This window comes from Castor canadensis, chromosome 14, assembly GCF_047511655.1.
Source record: "Castor canadensis chromosome 14, mCasCan1.hap1v2, whole genome shotgun sequence".
Lineage (NCBI taxonomy): Eukaryota > Metazoa > Chordata > Mammalia > Rodentia > Castoridae > Castor > Castor canadensis.
Window position 1 is genome coordinate 16,204,272 of NC_133399.1, and position 17,117 is coordinate 16,221,388.

Genomic DNA, 17,117 nt, shown 5'->3' on the forward strand with positions numbered 1-17,117 from the left:
CACAGGGCTTCACGATGTTGAAATGGAAGGCTGGTGTCAGCATGTGATGATGGCAGATCCACTTGTCACCAGCACTCAGCAAGAGCCCATCTCATGGTAGGGCAGCCATGATTAGTGGACTAGGATGACACATTCTCTTGGCCCCAAAGGCTCTCCATAGGTTCCTTCACTTGCAGTTTCTCACCCATTAGCATTTCAGAAGCTGTAGAAGACCACGTCTTTGACCACCACAGCAGCTGACGTGAAGTAGAATAATCAGGGGCCATGGAGAGAGGTAGAGTGTAGGAGCTGTATGCCAGTGGGCCACACTTCCCTTTCCAACCCAGTATAGCAGGAAAGGGACCAAGGACAGAAGGAGGAGGGAGGAGACAAGAAGGGAGCAAACCAGGCTGCAGCAGTGGTGAGACCCAAAGCACAGCCTGACATAGCACAACATGAGTAGGCATGCCTCTGTTGACATGACTCCCACATGGTCTACCTCACATGAGCACAGCACAATATTCTAAAGACATTTGCAGAGACCTGGGACACCCTGTCCACCCCAGCACTCTCTGACATCTCCTGAAATACACCTGGGACATGTGACATGATTACATATTAGTTAACATGTCATGACAAGGCCTCAACATACATAAACCTTCCCTGACCAGAGATCACATGCTGTGAATGGACCAGAAATGATCATCTTCATCTGACCCCAAGGGTCAACCAAGTGTGACAGGTACAACACATACCAGGTATAACAAGGTCGTAGGTAAAAATGTAAATATGAAAAGATGTATCAAAAATACCACCACCAACAGGTGTTGGCGAGGATGTGGGGGAAAAGGAACCCTCATACACTGCTGGTAGAAATGCAAGCTAATGAAACCACTCTGGAAAAAATTTTGGAGGCTTCTTAAAAAGCTAAACATTGATCTACCATTTGATCCAGCAATACCACTCTTGGGGATATACCCAAAAGACTGTGACACAGGTTACTCCAGAGGCACCTGCACACCCATGTTTATTGCAGCACTATTCACAATAGCCAAGTTATGGAAACAGCCAAGAAGCCCCACTACTGATGAATGGATTAAGAAAATGTGGTATCTATACACAATGGAATTTTACTCAGCCGTGAAGAAGAATGAAATCTTATCATTTGCAAGTAAATGGATGGAACTGGAGAACATCACTCTGAGAAAGGTTAGCCAGGCTCAGAAGACCAAAATCGTATGTTCTCCCTCATATGTGGACTTTAGACTTAAGGCAAATGCAACAATGTAGTTGCACTTGGGTCACATGGTAAGAGAAGAGCACACATGAGAGGTATGGGGATAGGTAGGAAACCCAAAACATGAAAGTGTTTGATGTCCCCACTCCAGAGGAACTAATACAGAAACCTTAAAGGGACAGAGGTCGATATGAGAAGGGGATCAGAAACTAGTGAAAAGGTCAGTTAGAGATGAATCAATTGGGTTGTAACACATTTGTACATGGAAGCAATGCTAGGAATCTCTCTGTATAGCTATCCTTAGCTCAACTAGCAAAAATGCTTTGTCTTTCTTATTATTGCTTATGTTTTCTCTTCAACAAAATTAGAGATAAGGGCAGAACAGGAAGTGAGGAGAGTAGGAGGGGGATGGGGGAGTAGGGGGAGAAATGGCCCAAACAATGTATGCACATGTAAATAAATGAATAAAAAAAAAAAGAAAAGATGTTGCCTTGCTACGAGTGTGACCATACAGAAGACATCACACAGAATGTCCAAGACACAAGCAGGCATGATCAGAGGTGAGACAGGTGGGGTCCAGATAACACAGTGGTAAGACAGAGGTCCAATGCCACAGCCCCTCCTGCCTGCACTTGGGTCACCTGACCAGCTGGGGGCAATTCAGAGACCTCAGTGGCAGGCTTGGAGACCTCTGTCCATCTTGAACAAAGATCATAGCAGTGATGAAAGTGGGGAGGATGACCTTGTGCCAGGGTCCCACCCACCAGCATCATATGTCACCAGAGGTGATTTCCAGGCTCTGTTTGTACAGAATACCTGTCTTCAGGCTATGCATCTATTAAAAAACAAGATGGACCCAGTGCCTGCTCTGCTAAGCTGCCAAAGAGAAGGGAGCCAGCTGAAACCCTGGGAATTTTCTCTAGCCACTCATCCTCCTCTGGGCTGAACTCTTCCTGGGCTTCCTCTTAGGACATAAACATCCATGTCCCTCAGTTACAGACACAAGGATTTCTTCCCCATTTGCATCCCAAACACTACAGTCCCATGGGCCTCTTCCATCCCATTTCCCAGATAAGGAGACCACGGCTCTGAAGGACGAAGTCACTTACCCACCATTTCCTAAATAGTAATTCGCCTGCCTGAAATCTCATCCTGGGTCCTTCTGAGTCCACAGTCTGATTTCTTAATCATTCCACTCTTTGGGTTCCCCCAAACAATGGCACTGAAAGTGCCATGCCTGCCAACACTTGACAATCAGTGTATTAGGGACTGAATGAGAACTTTGGCCTGTGACTCAGGTTAGGTGAATTAAAGTGAACCACAGGCCATTTATGGAAACTGGAGGAAAGGTGAACTCTCCCATGGAACTGAATTTCTGGGTCTCACTATTTAGACCTGGAAGAAGAGACTGCCTTAGAAGGCACTGACACACAGGAAGATAAAACCGACAGAAGATGGACTGTAATGTCATTCTTTGACACCTGATACAGCTGTGCCTGAAGACTACATACCCTGGTCTACAGTCAGTAGATTCCTTTTCATTGCTTAGACCACACCAGGGTGACTTTCCACCACTCACAACTGGAAGAAAACTGGCATCCTGAGAGAGTCAGGGATCTGCCCTGGAAGGTGTCAGACATGGTCTCTGTGGGATGTTTACCCACTGCTGTTCAGCTTCATCCTCCCAAGACTAGGAAAGGCAGAGGGCAGGGAAGGAAGCTAGGCTGGTGTAAGGTGTCCTAGGGGAATTTCCTGGGGCCTGGAGCCGGAAGACACATGGTAGGGTAAAAGAACAACCCCAGCAGGGTGGGATAACATGGAAACAGCAGACCAGATCCCACCAGCCACAGTGATTCTGGACTTTGGGTGGGGTACAGTGGCATCAGATCACTGTTGATTTACATCTTGCTAATTATGAATGATGTCGAATACATCTTCATGAGCTTATAGCCAATAAAACAGGATTTTTGAACAGAAACTTGAATGTAAAAATAATACATTTAGCTATAAATAAAAATCTACATGTAAAACCATGACATATAAACACAAACTGGAAATATGTGTGAGAGAACATTAACAGGGATTATTTAATATATTGGGACTGCAGATGATTTTTCCCCTTTTGCTTACTTGTAGTTTCTTCTATGACTGTGTCTTGGAATAAGAAAATCATTTGAAGTAAGAAAATTACAGGCAGAGAAAACCAAATGTGACATTCAGCTTAGACATCACTAAATGTTTATTCATCTACTTTTGCAAGTATTTTCTTTGTTTAACTGTACTTCTGAAGATGAAACCATGGCCTTGAGCATGCTAAGCAAAGGTCTATCACTGGACTACATCCCAAGGCCTGCAGTGTTCCTTTCTTATTCTACAGCTGGTAATCATCTCAGGTCCCCAATCTGGAGCCTCCTGAAAGATTTCAGGTTTTGTATTCTGTGTCCTAACCAAGAGGAAGTGTCCAGGGCAGCTTCTGTCCATGGTACTGCAGAGGTCACTGAAATACTGGTACCCAAACCACAGTGTTCACTCCATTGCTCTCCTCTCACTAATGAAAACCCGTACTAGTTCCACTCCCCGAAAATTTAGGTGAGAATGAGGTCCTAGTTGTACTTCTTCAATTTTTTTTGCAGTTCTAATATCAAGCTTCTTTAGAGAAGCTTCTAATTTCTAAGGTGCAACTGTGCATATTTTAAATTCACTGAACAGTTTAAAATTTTCTCTTCAACCGTAGGTTGCCAAGTTCTTCCAAACTTAAATTTGTCTTGTGTGATTTTAAAATATTGTAAAAATTTTAAATGTGATGCAAATGGAAGGGGAAAGGGAGGAAGTTGATTTTTATGGACCATGAATAGTTAATGGATATTTGCTCACCTATGTCGTACTTAAGAGCTTGCTCAATATTCAAAACATCCTAAAGAGGAGGGTGGGATTAGACAGTACAGAACCGAGGTTAAGTGAGATAAGGAGTCTCCCTAGACAAATAGCTAGTAGTAGCTGACTGGGATTGTGACCTGGACAGGGCAGCTCCAAACTGGTGTGCATTGTCTTAGTCCATTTACCTGGTGTAACAAATATCTCAGACTGGGCCATTTAAAAAGAATAGATAGTGCTCATAGTTCTGCAGGCTGGAAAGTCCAAAGTACTGGCTGATTTGGTGTCTGGTGATGATATGTTTCTCAGAGATGGAGCCCCTAGATGTCCTCGCATAGCAGAAGGGGAAGGGAAACAGCCACTGTCTTCCTTCATAAAAGGGCACCAACCCCATTCCCAAGGGATGATGATCAAACCAACTTCCAAAACCCACCTCTTCTGACACTATACTGGGGATCATGTCTCAGTGTGTGAAAAGGGTTTGGGGAACAACTTTTAGACCATGGCATGGCTCCACTGCACTGTGACCCCACTGTTTCTAGCTACTTCCCTATCACCCATAAAGAGCATTTCTTGTCCTCAAGGTCCAAGATGAAGTTCCAGCAAAATCATCAATATTGCAAGCCCCAGAGAGGAAGAATGGGAAAGGCTGAACAGAAAGATTACCCCAATCTCTGATTCAGGAAGGCTAACAAAATCACCATGTGATGTTTCTTTTCTGCACATGGGACAAGACCCAGTCACTTAACTCATCTAGCTTCCAGAAAAACACTACCAGCTGGAAAAATATATTTAACCTAACCTTCCATCAGCAGGGTTCCAAAGACTTCTCTCTAGAGAGAATGGTCTTTTTCACAATTCTACAAATATTCTTTCAAAAAGGACAGGTGATATTCAGGCATAGACACCAGTGTGACAAAGAGAGTGAACCTATGGGTGAAAATCAGCAGACATTGCAGGCAAATGACATATACAGATACTGCAAAGACCAGAAACACTGTTAAACACCCAGGTCTGTCCAAAAAGATGTTATACAATGTGTGATCTCAGCAACCCAAAAGACTGAAGCCTGGGATTCTGAGACCGCTTTGTCATATATAGCAAGACTCCAACTCAAAACAACAACAAAAACAACCAGGCTTGCTTTGTTGAACAAACATACTAATTTGGTAACTACAAACAGAGTGAAGAAACGTGAGGTGAGAAAAGACCAGTATATTAGGAGATCTGATTGGAGGTCAGGGAAATGTAGTGCAACTCAGGGTTTCCCTCTGTGACACAGAGCCTCAGCCCTGCCTCTAATCCTGGCCCCTTTCCAGCACCAACATGTCCCATGGTTCCCTATTGCTAAAAGATTAATACCATGCTTTGAAGGGGGTGTGGAGGAAAGGCACAAAGAGCATGGGAACCTTGTGGACAGCTAGGCAGGCTCTTGGGCTTGGAGACACCAGTCCTGGCTCCCCTCATCTCCCCCAAATCTAGGATCCCAGCTGAGCTCCAATGCCCAGCTCTTGACCCTCAGTCAGGCTCAGACATGGGTTACAGCACAGTCTTATCCCTGGGAATCGGCATGGTGGGGGGTGGGGGTCAGATATCCGAAGGCAGACATGGGTAACAGCACAGATTTATTACAAGGACCGTGCATGGCTGGTGAGTGAGTACAGTCAGGGGTTCCAGGCAAACACAGGTAAAGGCAAAATCTTATCCCTGGTAATCAGCATAGTGGATTGGTGGGGTCAGGGGTCCCAAGTCAGACAACGGTGAAGGCACAGTTGTATTATAAGGATTCTGCATGGTTGGTGTGCAGGTACAGTCAGGGGTGTCCCAGGGCACACACAGGTGACAGCGTGGTCTTATCCCTGGGAATCTGCATGGTGGGTGGGTGGGGTCAGGGGTTCCAGGGCAGACACAGGGGACAGCGTGGTCTTATCCCTGGGAAGCTGCATGGTGGTGGGTGCCCACGGTCGGGTCCCGCAGGCTGTGGTCACCGAGCGCCCGCGCGCAGCGGCTCCACCCGCAGCCACAGCCCGCCCTCTGCGCGCAGGATCAGCTCAGGCTTCCTGCGCGGCTCCGCGTGGTCGGGCAGCACGCGGAAGCGCAGCAGCGTCAGCGCCAGCGCCACCTTCATCTCGCTCATGGCGAACGTCTGTCCGATGCAGTTCCTAAGGGCGGGTGAGGGGATGATTGCTCGGGACCCCACACGAGCCCCAAGGCCCAGGCCAGGTTCTCCACACCACTTGGCCAGACCCAGGAGCAGCGAAACCCTAACATGCCTTGGGACCACATGTGGGCGCCCATATCCCCAGACTGGCCCACCCCAGACTCCAACCTCAGAGCAGCAGGTGGAGAGGGGCTCTGAGTGCCCGGCTGATCTAGCCAGCCTCATCCTCCAAATCTTGTCGCGGGATCTGCTTAGGTGAGGAGGGAAGAACACCTAGGACACTGACCATCCCATCCCATCCCAATCTCCCTTGTCCAGTGTCAGCCTAGCCCCCCGCCCCATCACCACAACCCCACCTCACCCCCGCTGGTCTCACCTGGGCCCCGCAGAGAAGGGAATAAAAGCCAGAGGTGACCTGTCCTTGATGTTTTCTGGGTCGAAGCGGAAGGGGTCATAGACCTGCAGGAGAAAAAGGGACAAGGCTGCAGGGTGGGGTCTCCAGCACAGGTGTGTCTGTGCTGGGAAAAATGAGGTCTGATTTTTCCAAATCTGCCCTCTTTCTTAGAACTCAACAGCTAGACCACAGTTTCTGATGGGGGAAGAGGCAGTACCTCAGGGTCCGGCCATACTGCTGGATTGTGATGGGTCCCAAAAATATTGATGGCGCATGTAACACCTGTGGGAGAGATGGATGCTGTCAAGACAAGGCCTGGCTGCCTGATTAAACTTCCTTGTTGCCCAGGAGGCTCCTTCCCTGACACTCAGCACCTTTGGGGATGACCCTGTCATCAGGAAGAACAACGTCCTGGGTGCAGCAGCGGGCGATGACAATAACTGGTGGATGCAGCCGCAGACTCTCCTTGATGCACATGGTCAGGAAGGGCAACTGGGCCAGGTCGTCCCTGTGAAAACCCCCTCCTCTTAACAAGTGTCCAGGGAGCAAACCAAAGGCCACCCACACCTGTGTAGCCCAGCAAAACCTTTTCTCCCTCTATTAAAATAAGCCACAGATGGATAAAATATGTGCCAATTAGAAAGTGTCCTTTTAGGGTCCTGAACTGAGATTGTTCTACCACTTAATTAGGAGTTCCTAGAAGGCAGGTCCCTGGGCTGGGTCCTTCCCAGGTGTCTAGTGCACAGAATGGGGTTGGGCACAGAATTGGGGATCAGAGGGCACTGTGGAAGAATTTGCTGGATGAGACTGGGTGGCTGGATGATGCAGAATCAAGACTTTTACTCCCTGGTGTCCCCTGTGAATCCATGGCCAGGACACTAGGGTAGGAACTTTTCCCAGGAAAAGGTGCTTGAAAAATGCTCTTTGAGAGAAGAGGATTGGAGAAGAAGGGGAGTTCATATATTGAGCACATGCAAAGTGGCATTATCTGCCCTCATATTGTCATCTTGTCACTAATTCTCTTTTTGCCCCAAAGTCTACAACACTTCCCTTGCTGGTCAGCCTGGTAACCGGGGCCTGCCTCTGAACTTCATTCCTATTGCCACCAAACAATAAAGGAAAAATTCACAAAACCGCTTCCTTTCCCCACCTGAGAGCCAAGTCAATGAGAGGGGCTGGAGAACAGGCCACCAGGACCTGCACTCACCATTCGATCTCCTTAGGGTCTCGGTCCCTCAGGAGCTCCCTCACCTCCTGTCGGCAGTGCTCCTGGTATTCTGGGTGCCTCGCCAGGTTGTAGAGGACCCAGGAGACACCACTGGCTGTGGTGTCATGACCTGAGGGGCAGCCATGGAGAGAAGGGTGTCTGGGTTGCTTCAACACCAGAGAGGGTGGACAACCTCCAGTGATTAAAGTCACCAGGCAGGATGGCAAAAAAGGAAGCATGCAGAGAATGGAATGATCCAGTATCTAACCCACGACATCCCTGGGATAGAGAGACCCTGACACCTTAGTTGTCCCACAGTGGGACTCTCACCCTCAAGCATGAAGGTGTTAGCTTCTGCTCTTATGTCCTCATCTGACAGCATCTTCCCTTCTTCATCCTGCAAAGAAGGCAAGACTCTCCATACCAAACCCAGGGCTCCTGATCTAACCTGAGACAATCTCTGATGACCCATCTTCCAACCAGAAAGACAACTCTTCCTTATTTCTCCAACCCTCTTGTTGCTATCACCAGAGTCCCACCCCATAGTCATTGTCCCCTGGCTGCCTTGCCTCCTGTTTGGTCCCTGCTTGTAGAAATTAATCACCCTTGAAAATTATCATGTTTCTACATGGTGAGGGATTCCTGAGAAGGAAGTTACTGGCAACCAGGTTTAGGGGATGGTTGAATGGCAATTTCTCTTGGAAGTTAAGATTAATCATTACACCAGGATATTTGTACCCATCTCAGGTGCTCCATACAGAGAATTTTTCTTATCTCTGAAAGGCATTTGCTTTGCAAAAAGACTTTACTTTTGCTCCAGTGAACTCTTTTACACTCCAGAACAAAATCCTGTCTCCCTCCTCTCTTGCTGTCCATTCCCTTCTCTCTTTCTCCTTGAGGGAAGAAGGTACAAATGTGCCAGCTTTTCTATGTAACCTTCAAGGCTCAGAATGTGCAGATGTTACTTCTGTAGAGTAAACCCTGCTTCATACACAGGAAAGAATCATGGCATTTCCTAGAGGAGAGGGGGTTGGGAATGGGAAGCCATTGCTACAATCCTACCCTGGCTGCTGTTATTGCTGTGGGTTATCAGAGGTTTCTAGGATCATGGAGTTGGTCAGCTGTCAACATACATACTGATCCATATAGAACCACCATGCATTAACTTATAACTTGTAAACACAGTAACATCTCAGACTTTTTGGGTTTCAGACTTAGCAGTACCTGGGGTCTGGATTCCAGAGTCCATCACTAAAATCTATCACTGGAATGTCCCATCCTTCTTTAGGCACCTTCCATGTTGCTACAGTGCCCTCTGCATCAAGTCCAAGTGATGTGACCTGACATTTGACCTCAAAATCCATTCTGTCTCTGGAGAAGCCCACCTTGGTCAGTAGCAGCACATCAATGAAGTCCAATGTCTTGCTCTTGGTCTTGGCCTGGAGGAAGTCATCAAGACCTTGATCAGGGAGGGTACGGTGTCATTCCTGGATGACAGCATCTGTGAAGTCGTGCACCAGGTGGCAGGCCTTACGGAAGCGCTGTCCATTGGGGGTGAGCTGGTACAGGAAGTCCATGTGCAGAAGTGGGTTCTCAGCCCTTCTTATCACTAGGGCACTGAGATCCAAGATGGCAGCAATGTATTCACTGGGCTTCCTGCAGGATGAGAGCATAAAGGGAGCACCCACTTACCATTTCTGAAACCCAAGGAGATCTCACAGCAGCAGATGGGTACAACCTCCCATCAGAATAAGGAGCATCTAGAAATAGATGGCCCCACCCAGCACACAGTGTGCACATCAGACTCCTCTCCTTCCTCTCCTACCCAGCATCCAGCTCTGCCCCACCTCCTTCCTGAAATTTTCCACCCTGCCCAGACCTCATTCTTCTCCAAGTGGTCCATGGCTAGGCTCCACACTGCTCTTACATCCACTCTTAACTCCATCCCATATCCACGTGATTGTCAGTGTTCCATAGAGCTCCACTCTGATCATATCCACCTTAAGCTCTGCTATAGTTTGTGAGAATTTCCCAAACAACCATGGATAAAAGGCATGGTTGGCATTGGCAGCCTGTGTGGCTGTTGGAGGTGGTAGAACTTCAGGAAGGGTGGTGTAGTGGGAGGAAGTTAGGTGATTGAGTAATATTGTCTTTAAAGGGATACTGGGACCCTAGACCTTCTCTCTCTCTCTCTCTCTCTCTCTCTCTCTCTCTCTCTCTCTCTCTCTCTCTCTATCTCTCTTTCTCTTCTTTCCTGCTGCCATAAGGTGAACACAAGCACTGCTCACCATAATATACAGGTTTGCTACAGTTCCAAAAGCAACTAGTGGACAATGGGTCAAAGCTTCCAAAACTATGAGCTAAAAGAAACCTTTCCTCTTCTTAAGCTGATCATTTCATGCATTTTTGTGTCATGGTAAGAGAAATCTGATTAACAAAAGTTCAAACACTTCAGGAGTTCCCTAAAAACCTCAATGTGAAGTTTATCCCTTTGTCTGGTTTTTCAATGTCCCAAAAACAGTGATTGTCTTCCCTCCCAAGCTCATTTCCAAGGTGCCTCATCACCGCCTCTCACACATCCTTGGCTCATTTGTGTCCCCATGCATTTACTCAAACAATTCCACCTATCTTGAAGGACCACTTGCACTCTCTTGTACCCTGTCTTTCAAGGCAAGTTCTGGCCCAACTCCTCCAGTAAATTGCTCAGGTCCCTTGGGCCAGAACTCTTTTCCTCACCTCCTCCTTTTGGTCTATGGTCCAACTTCCCAATTTGAGGGCAACAACTCACTCCTGACAGTTGCTCTCGAAGCTGAAGATGCATTTCTGGAGACTGTCTAAGGTCATGAGGCTGACATGTGCAAACATATCCAGACGATTTTTGCCCTCTGAGATCAGACGCTGCCACTTGGCCTGGACAGGGAAGGACTGGGTGTGGATCTTATCTCCTTGATCCTCTCTCCAACCCCAACCACCCTCCTGGTACCTCCTTGTCCTTTACCCAAGGTACCTGAACCCAAGCATAACCAGCATAGGTGAGAGTGGAAGCTGTTACTATAGCAAATGAAAACCCAAGGCTGGGAGACACGAGTCCTATGTTAGAGTCCCAACTCCATCTCCCATGCCTTTTTGGTCCTATGTCAACTCTTTGACCTCCCCCATGTCCCACTTTCCACATTTTCATTAACAAGTAAAGTGATCTTCTTTAGTGTCAGGTAAACCAGGTTGGAACCCCTGCTCCATCATTCCTAGATTGCTTACTAGATAGAAAAACACGGGAAAGCTCCCTCAAGCATCTGAGCTTCAGGTTCACCACCCATAATAGGGTAAAAAATAACCCCCACCTGACAGATTGTGCAAATTATATTGAACAGCATAGATGATGGAATTGGAACATGGCATCTTTTCTGGCAAGTGCTGACTGCTTGATCAGTGTTAGCTGTCATCATCTTCATTGTAACAAATTGATTTCAAAATATCCTATGCATGCCCTGAGCATGCCAAAAATTCACAACCCTGCTCTCCTTAACCTGGGACATTACTCAGAGCTTTGTTTTTAGAGAATAATAGTGAGGGAGGAGGGATGGTCGCCCTTGACAAATATCAGTCTTACTTCTGTTTGGTGTAAAAGCAAATTCCCTAAGCCTAAAGCTACTCCTTGAAATGCAGTAGAAGGCATGAGCACCAACTGAATCCCATCACGTCACTCCCATTGCATTTTGTGACTTAAAGAAAGGATGAAAACCAACAATGTTTGCATGTTGCTTTTTGTGCCATGAGGAATTGACTGCCCTTTCTTTCTGACCCTTTCTCTGGCAGATTCCATGAGATGGAAAGAGCTCATTTAATCACCTGGCATTAGCAAAAAATCCTACACCTTCACAAAATCTTCATCCTCAATTCTTACCTTTTTCCTATACCCACGCCCTGTGCAAGGTGATTTTTCAGTACCTACCATTAAGCGTTGAAGCCCATGTTAGCACCTCCCCCCTTTGATTCTGGGCTGAAGTTCTCACTTTGTCCAGCACAATGTGGGGAAATTGATGAGGTCACAATTAAACCTAATGCTCAAGAGGCATTTCAGCCTTCTCTCCCTTCTATAGGACCCTCTCTCTGCCATGTAAATGACAAGAGGATGCCTTCTGAAGGGAGAACTGTAGGGATACGAGTACATTTGTCTTATCTGAGATCAGTCTAAATCAGCCTAAAGGTGGCCTTGACATGGCTCTTACATGGTCTGCTCCACCGAACACAGCACCACACTCACAGACCTTTACAGAGACCTAGGACACCCTGTCTATCCCAGCATTCTCTGACATCTACTGAAATAGACCTGGGACATGTGACATGGACACCTATGAGTTGCCATGTCACGAGGTGACCTCAACAAACATGACCTACCCTGACAAGCCACTATGTACTGTGAATCAGTACTGTGGTAGGCTGACAGATCTCAGCATGCCCTATATACAAGGCCCAGATGGGTTGCAAAACCAGTCTTATTTGCTAGGTGTGATGCTATATGGCAATATGGCTACATTACTCAGGAGGTTGAGGCAGGAGGATCTCCAGTTTGAGGCCAGCCTGTGATACATTGTAAGACCCTGTCTCAAAAATAAATGTTCCCACTCATCTGCCAGATGTGGCCCAGGTGTGACCGCTGATGTCACCTATGTGTATTTAATTCCAGCCTCAAACAAGACTCAAATTAAGTCTCAGACATATTCAGAGGAACTCTGGGTTCCAGATCTTAGGCAAGCCAGGTCCCTCCAACCGGTATTACATCTCCCCAGATGTAAGGTGCTCTCCAGACTCTGGGTGTACAAAACATGTGCCTATAAGCTCTGGATCTGTAGAAGAACCCAATGCCTGCTCATCTAGGCTGCCAGGGAGAAGGATTGTAGTGCAGGGAGCCAGGTGGAGCCCTGGGAATTCTATCCAAACACTCATCTCCCTCTGAGCTTAACTGCACCTGGACTCCATTCCAACAGCCTCAGAACACAACCATCCAGGTCCTTCAGTTACAAGAATTCATTCCCAAACACCACATTCCCATGGACCTCCTCCTTCCCATTTTCCAGATAAGGAGACTGAGGCTCTGAAGGATGAAGTCACTTGCCCACCATCTCCCAAATGGATCCAGGTCTGAGCCTGGATCCTTCTGAGTCTACAGCCTGAGGTCTTATCATTCCACTGTTTGTGTGCCTAAAAATAATGGCACTGGAAGCATGATGCCTGCCAACACTTGGCAACCAGGTATGTGAGTGTGGGTGAGGACTTCGACTTGTGATTCAAGCCAAGACAATTAAAGAGAATCACAGGTTATTCATAGGAAATCTGGGAGAAAGGTGAACTGAACTCCTGGGACTCCATGAAGAAAGCGCTGCTCTGCATGGAAAAATGATGCCAAGGAAGGTACATATGACAGAAGGAGACAGATTCCTGATGACATTGTTTGAGCCCAAGATCAGGATGTGCCTGAGTACCACCAGTCTGGACATTCCAGTGAACAGATCCACTTTCTTTGCTTACACCATACAGGATTGAATTTCACCACTCACATCTGAAAGAAACCTTGCCAGTCAGAGAGCAACAGTGACCTGCCCCCAGTCACCCATTATTTTGGTGTCAGACCATGGTTTCTGTGGAACACAGTGTCTGTGAAACACTGCTTTTTCCCCCAGCTCAGTCTGGCCTGTCCAAGGATGGAATGGTCACAGGACAGGGGAAGAGAGTCAGGCTAGGATAAGGTGTCCTAGAGGAGCTTGGACTAGGGGGACACAGGATAGGGTATAAGGAACCCAACCCAGCAGATTTGGATAGCATGGAAATAGTTGCTGGGCGCCTGTGGTCCATGCCTGTAATCCTACCTACTATGGGGGCAGAGATCAAGAGGATTGTGGTTCAAAGCCAGCCGGGGTGAATAGTTCACTAGACTATATCTAGAAAATACTCAACACAAAACAGGACTGGTGGAGTGACTCAAGTGGTAGAGTGCCTGCCTAGCAAGCTTGAGGCCCTGGGTTAAAAACCCTAGTGCCTAAAATTCTCCCAAAACTAATGAACCAATAAAGAAATGGGCAAGTGAACTAAACAGAACTTTCTCAAAAGAAGAAATTCAAATGGCCAAAAAACACATGAAAAAATGCTCACCATCTCTAGCAATGAAGGAAATGCAAATTAAAACCACACTAAGATTCCACCTCACCCCTGTTAGAATAGCCATCATTAGCAACACCACCAACAACAGGTGTTGTCAAGGATGCAGGGAAAAAGGAACCCTCATACACTGTTGGTGGGAATGTAAACTAGTACAACCACTCTGGAAAAAAATTTAGAGGCTACTTAAAAAGCTAGACATTGATCTACCACTTGATCCAGCAATACCACTTTTGGGGATATACCCAAAAGACTGCGACACAGGTTACTCCAGAGGCACCTGCACACCCATGTTTATTGCGGCACTATTCACAATAGCCAAGTTATGGAAACAGCCAAGATGCCCCACCACTGACGAATGGATTAAGAAAATGTGGTACCTATACACAACGGAATTCTATGCAGCCATGAAGAAGAACGAAATGTTATCATTTGCTGGTAAATGGATGGTATTGGAGAACATCATTCTGAGTGAGGTTAGCCTGGCCCAAAAGACCAAAAATCGTATGTTCTCCCTCATATGTGGACATTAGATCAAGGGCAAACACAACAAGGGGATTGGACTTTGAGCACATGATAAAAGCGAGAGCACACAAGGGAGGGGTGAGGATAGGTAAGACACCTAAAAAACTAGCTAGCATTTGTTGCCCTCAACGCAGAGAAACTAAAGCAGATACCTTAAAGCAACTGAGGCCAATAGGAAAAGGGGACCAGGAACTAGAGAAAAGGTTAGATCAAAAAGAATTAACCTAGAAGGTAACACCCACGCACAGGAAATCAATGTGAGTCAACTCCCTGTATAGCTATCCTTATCTCAACCAGCAAAAATGTTGTTCCCTCCTATTATTGCTTATACTCTCTCTACAACAAAATTAGAAATAAGGGCAAAACAGTTTCTGCTGGGTATTGAGGGGGTGGGGGGGAGAGGGAGGGGGCGGAGTGGGTGGTAAGGGAGGGGGTGGGGCAGGGGGGAGAAATGACCCAAGCCCTGTATGCACATATGAATAATAAAAGAAAAAAAAACCCTAGTGCCGCAAAACAACAACAACAAAACAGCTGCCCAGATCCCCTTTGAGGCGCAAGTCCTCTCATTGCTCTGGGTCTGGAATGAGCACAGCTGATACAAGCATGCCAGAGCCTCAGATGCTGCAGATGCTCCCTGCCCACCTGCCTCTGCTTTAAACAGTCTCATTCATCTTTCCAGATGCCCCTGACTCTGTTTCCCCTGGTCCTCCATCCTTTGACTTCTGCTCATGTCTGATCTAGCAGAGACCTTACTTCTCCACTGAGCTAACACTGACCTTGTCCTTCAGCCCATTCATCACTACACAAGGTTGGAGGTATCTCTGTCCTTATCCTCCTCAATATTGGGGGTTCCTCCAGGACAGGACCTTGGACTGATGTTTCCTAGGACCCCAAGGTGCTCAGAATGGCAGGTGGGTGTGGGGTGACTGCTGTAGAGGGAGACAGTGGAAAGGGAGCTGGTGAAAGATGGAGAGCGCAGAGAGAGAAGAGGAGAGAAGGAGTGGTCGGGCTACTGCAGGGGCCACACAGAAGGTGGGGTGGGGACTGCAAATCCTCTGATGTACCATGGCGTCCACTGCCCGCTCCCTATGGGTACCTGAAGCACTGAGAACAGGTCGGATGGTGTCAGGGTGGCACAAGGTGATGACAGGGACAATGGGTCCCAACCATGTTATAAAACACTGAGGATAGTTGCCCACCAGCTCAGTCACTTCCTTCATGCCTTGCTCCGTAGGAGGAACCTGCAAGCAAAACAAGAGTGGTCACTTGCTCTGATGGCTTATTTCAGGTGTCAACCTGCCTGGACCAAGATATATACCTTGGCTGGTGAAACAGGGTGTCTGGGTGTCTGTGACTGTGTTTCCAAAAGAGATGGGCATTTGCATCAGTAGAGTGAGTAGGAAGACCCATCCTCCACAGGTGGCATCATCCAGACCATTGATGACTCAGAAAAAGCAAAAAGGCAGAGGAGGGACAAATTGGCTCTCATTTCTCAAGTTGAGACATCCATCTTCTCCTTCCCTCACACATCAGAATTCTGGTTGTTGAGACTTTGTACTCCAGCACTTACACCAGCAGCCCCTCCATTCCCCCAGATGTCAGACCTTTAGTCTCACACTGAATTCATTGCATCGCCATTTCCTGGTCCTCCAGCTTCCAGATGGCATCCTGTGGGACTTCTTTGTCTCCATAATTACAAAAGCCAGTGTCCATAATAAATATATCCTCCCCTCTCTCCATATTTATGTACGTACATATGCATATACATGTACATATACATATGAACATAACGATATATATGGTCATGTGCTGCTTAATGAAACTTCTGTCAAGGAACACCACAAAAGATAGCCTTAGACTCCTAAGAACAAAACACAGTGAAGCTGGACATAGTGGCACCCAACTGTAATCCCGGCTGGCACTTGGGATACAAAAGCAAAAGGATTGTGAATTTGAAGCAAGGAACAACAAAAAGAAAGAGAGAGACAGACAGAAAAGAAGAAGAGGAGGAGAAGGAGGAGGAGGAGGAGCAAGAAGAAGAAGAAGAAGAAAGAAGAAAGAAGAAGAAGAAGGAGGAGGAGGAGAAGAAGAAGAAGAAGAAGAAGAAGAAGAAGAAGAAGAAGAAGAAGAAGAAGAAGAAGAAGAAGAAGAAGGAGAAGGAGGAGGAGGAGGAGGAGGAAGAAGAAGAAGAAGAAGAAGAAGAAGAAGAAGAAGAAGGAGGAGGAGGAGGAGGAGGAGGAGGAGGAGGAGGAAGAAGGAGGAGGAGGAGGAGGAGGAGGAGGAGGAGGAGGAGGAGGAAGAAGAAGAAGAAGAAGAAGAAGAAGAAGAAGAAGAAGAAGAAGAAGAAGAAGAAGAAGAAGAAGAAGAAGAAGAAGAAGAAGAAGAAGAAGAAGAAGAAGAAGAAGAAGAAGAAGAAGAAGAAGAAGAAGAAGAAGAAGAAGAAGAAGGAAGAAGAAGAAGAAGAAGAAGAAGAAGAAGAAGAAGAAGAAGAAGAAGAAGAAGGAAGAAGAAGAAGAAGAAGAAGAAGAAGGAGGAGGAGGAGGAGGAGGAGGAGGAGGAGGAAGAAGAAGAAGAAGAAGAAGAA

At 46.9% G+C, this 17,117-nt stretch overlaps 1 pseudogene; it reads right to left on the reverse strand.

Moving 5' to 3' along the window:
• Positions 1–6,013: 6,013 nt before the first annotated feature.
• Positions 6,014–15,330, reverse strand: LOC109687412 (leukotriene-B4 omega-hydroxylase 3-like; annotated as a pseudogene).
• Positions 15,331–17,117: the final 1,787 nt, after the last annotated feature.